Genomic DNA, 4,294 nt, shown 5'->3' on the forward strand with positions numbered 1-4,294 from the left:
CCCAGAAGATTTGGCTTTGAAGACCATCAGGGCTTAATTTCAGCAGTCTTTGGGAAGACTGGGGGAAATAGAGACTTCACTCATAAAGGGTGCACACAAAATCTCACGCTCACGGGAACCCAGAGCAAAAGCAGTAATTTGACAGGAGCCTGGGCCAGACCTACCTGCTGATCTTGGAGAGTGTCCCAGAGAGGTGGAGGGAGGGGGTGGCCGCAGCTCACCTGGCGGACATAGAAACTGGTGGCAGCAATATTGGGGAACATTCTAGTGTGGGAACAATGCTCCTTGGGGCTTCCACCTTGGCTCATTAGCCCCAAGACCTGGCCCCGCCCAACAGCCTACAGGCACCAGTGCTGGGAAGCCTCAGGCCAAACAACTAACTAGGCAGGGACACAGCCCCACCCATTAGCAGACGGGCTGCCTGAAGAGTTCCTGAGCTCACAGCCACCTCTAGATACGACCCTGTCCACCAGAGGGCCAAGACCCAGCTCCACCCAGCGGTGGAAGCCTGCACCAGCTTCTAGACCAGCCTCACCCACCAGGGGCCAGACACCAGACAGAAGAAAACCACAATCCAGGCGCCAAAAGCCACTTGCTTTTCTTCTTTGCAGAGAGGAGGCTGCATAGTTGGGAAGCCCGGGGGTGCCTCTTCTGCTCTTTCAGGCTCCCAGGCTTGTACCAGTGCACTCTGAGAACCAGCTGTGCCCCAGCGGTGCAATGGAGCGCCCACCATGGGGGCCTGGCAATTGCTTGGCATTTAAAAAAAATTTCTGGAGGGCTCCGGGAGCATTGTAGGGGTTCGGAAGTGGTTCTCGGAGGCTCCCCCAACCTTGACTGCATTTGTGTGCAGCTGAGTGCAAGGCCAGTATCCAGTGAGGGACAGGGGTTGCTCGTGTGTGATGTCAGAAGAGAGGCTGGACCGAGGGTGCAAAGTGGGAGGGAGAAGAGGAGCCCATTTAGGACCGAGATCACAGATGTTTCTGGCTTTAAATTGAAAGGAGAGGGGTGCCCCCCCAACCCTTATAATAACTGTGGGCTGCAAGGGTGTTCTTAGATTCTAGTATTTAGGTTATTTTCTTTTTTGTATTAAAATAATGCTGCAATAAACATTTGTACATGTCTCTGGGTACACGTGTGAAAGCTTTCCTGTGTATGGGAGCCAGAAGTGTGGTTGCTATGTTACAGGAATAAGTCTTCAACTTTACTAAACAAAATCACTCCCTGCACTTCAGAGAAGCATTTTTCTTCTCCATTTTATTCATTCATGGTTTGCATTTCACCTCTCCTTCCTCAGGGTATTACTAATGGCCCCAGATCCAGAGAAGGAATCTGCCTTGGCTTCCTTCTATTTGATAGAACCCTGGCAGAAGGGTCTGAGAGGGACCAGAGTGTGCTTGATAAAGTTATAGCAGGTCTCTGGTCCTGCTTAATTTGGGGAGTCGGTAGCATCAGATGTCTGAGGGCCGGTGTTTCAGGGGGGATGGAGCAGTCTTCTCTCTTATTGAATCAGTTGAGTTACAAATTTTTTCAGATGCTGCTTATACTGGTTACTGCCAAGAAATCCTTTGCCCAGCTCTGTGTGGTTCCTTGAGGCCTGGAAGCTTTGGGACTTTCCAAGCTTGAGGCATGGGACTCTTTACCAGGCTGGTTTCCCCAGCGCCAAAGCTCCAGCCCGCTCACCTGAGGTCCTGCCACCTCTCACCTCCCCAGGGTTCTGCCAGGGATCCTGCATCAGTCCATACCTCGAGGGGCGCCCACCAACATTTTCTTTCTTTTTTGTTTCAGAGACTCTCTCTCTTGAGACAGACAGACAGACACACAGACAGACACACACACACGGACCTCAATGAGCTTAGATTCCCACAAAAGGCACAAACAGAAGCTGTCTCCCAGCATGGATCCCCATGGCTGAACCCAGTGCAGAGGGAAGAACGGCCTTCAGGGGCAGCACAATGGCTGGGAGACCACAAACCCTGTCTCAGGTTCCAAGACAGTGAACAGCAGTCCTGAAAACAACCCGAGACTCAACTTCCCAACAATCTTGGCAGCCGGAGGCTAACCAGATGAAATTGTATTCATTTATTTCTCTAGGACAATAACGTGACTTTTTCTGCACCCAAGAAGTTGAAAGGGCCATCCGCATTATACTGTGTTATTTTAAACTTTATTCACAACAACTCTGTGAAGTAGGCAATATGGTTCCCATTTTTCAGGTGGGGAAAGCGAGGTCTGGTGAGGCAAAATAACCTGCCCAAGAGGCAGGGTTGTGACCTGAACGACAGCAGTCCTGATTCCCCGAAGCCCATATTCTAACTTGGCACCCAAACTCCTTGGGCATAAGCACTGGACAAAGCTGGGGAAACGCTTACCTGTCCATCCATGCCTTCCCGAACTGCCTGACCAACCTCCCGTGGTGACCCGGGACAAATGATGCCAGGAATCTTAGCATCCTGCTTGGGATACACTTCTTATATACCTGAATGCTTTGAATCACTCACTCTGATAAATGCTGCCGCTTCGGTTGCATTTTCTTACCTGCTTTTGTACTTATCCCCTTCACATCGAGCATGTGCTGTCCCTGTTCACCAGCGCCAGTTCTTTTGGGGAAGCCGGGCTCATTGCCCTAGAAACATACCCCAGGACTGAATCTTCCCTTATAACAAAAGATGAAGCAGGAGTCATTCAATATTTTTAAAATCCAGGTCTCTATTTTTCCTGTGCAAATATGAATGTAGGCAAAATTAACAGTCAAAAGGCTTTTTAAAATATATGCATTTTGATAACACGTTGCTAGTTATATTTTGCTGTTGATATGAGCTGGGATCACACTTTCCTTTAATAGGCCTTCGAAATTCCTTTTAGAAAGTTAAAATGGTCAAATGATCCATAGTAAAAACCAGAAGAGACCCATGTAAATCCAAAATACATACTTGAAAAGGCAGCACCTTTTGGATGAACTACATTAGGGCCGAGTTATATAGAATACGGATTATATAACAGTGGACCACAGAGACTTCAAAGCAAATGGGGCATCTTGTCTGAGAACAAGAGAGACCAGGAAGAAAGAGGAGGAGAAGGAAGAGAAGAGAAAGAAGGAAGAAGAAGGGGAGACAGAGACGGAGAGATTGATGGAAAAGAGGATCAGGAAAACCTACATATACGGCTTCTCTGCATCAGGAGAGTGACTCGTCTTTGGGTAATTTACAATGTGTATTAAGCAAAGGATGGACCATTAAAGTAATAATTCACAAACATAGAACCCAAATCTATAGATATCTTATATAAAATGTTAATGCAATACTATTTACTGGATTCGACAAAAAGACCTAGGTTCCACACTCTGCACGTTTTCAGCTAAGAGCTTTGCCTCAGGATGTAATTCCAAGGGAGAGCAAGGCTTCCTCTTCAGGGGTCAAGGAGCAGTTTGCAAAGACATGGCCTAAGGGTCTCATCTCCTAAAAGTCCTAGTGGTCAGCTTGTTTGGCTTAGGACCCCATTCCAGCCTCCAACCTGGGAGCCTTTCCCCTCCACATAACTCTCCCCACCAAGTCAGAACAGGCTGCCCCAGAACCCTGACTCAGGTACCAGGAGAGAGGTTGTCTTTGAACCCCACTGGCGAGTTAGGAGATGCCTCTTTCCCTAACGGAGATGCTCTTTTCTATGAAACAGATTCCAGTTTCACAGCAGCTGGATGGCAGGGAGCCTGGATTTGTTTCTCAGACTCGAAGTGACCTCAACTGGTGCGACCTGGCTTTATCCCTTGTGCTTGTTGCAGCACCAATGGTCAGGGTTTCTAGGGTCCCAAAGAGAACACGAGGATATAGCAGAGTCAGAAACAAGCCCCAAACTGTCTCGTGTATCGAATTTGAGTTACCACATGTACTTCAGATTCTGTTACATCTCCCTCAGCAGAAGGGGGTGAAGTGAGGGGCAGGAGCGGGTGGGTGACTAAACAATCTTCCACTTATAAAAAAATAAAAATGAAGTTCAAAAGTCTAAAAATTCCCCGTGGATAAAAATTAAGAGTTTTGTGCTCACACTTTCATACTCTTGATCAGGGGACACCTCACACTTTACAAAGCCCTGCTGCATGCAGTGTTTCTTATGGAGCTCACAGCAACCTGCCACTTAACTGGGGCAGATGTAAAGAGTCCCATTTTCTAGATGAGGAAACTGAGGCCATGCAGCTCGCAAAGGGTAAGGAAAGCTGGAATTCAACCCTGGCCAAGTCCCGCGCCGTGTAGCATCACACTGACAGCTGGCTCTGGGAAGCGGGAGACAGACATCTGCATCT

This window comes from Balaenoptera ricei, chromosome 13 (genome assembly GCF_028023285.1).
Source record: "Balaenoptera ricei isolate mBalRic1 chromosome 13, mBalRic1.hap2, whole genome shotgun sequence".
Taxonomy (NCBI): domain Eukaryota; kingdom Metazoa; phylum Chordata; class Mammalia; order Artiodactyla; family Balaenopteridae; genus Balaenoptera; species Balaenoptera ricei.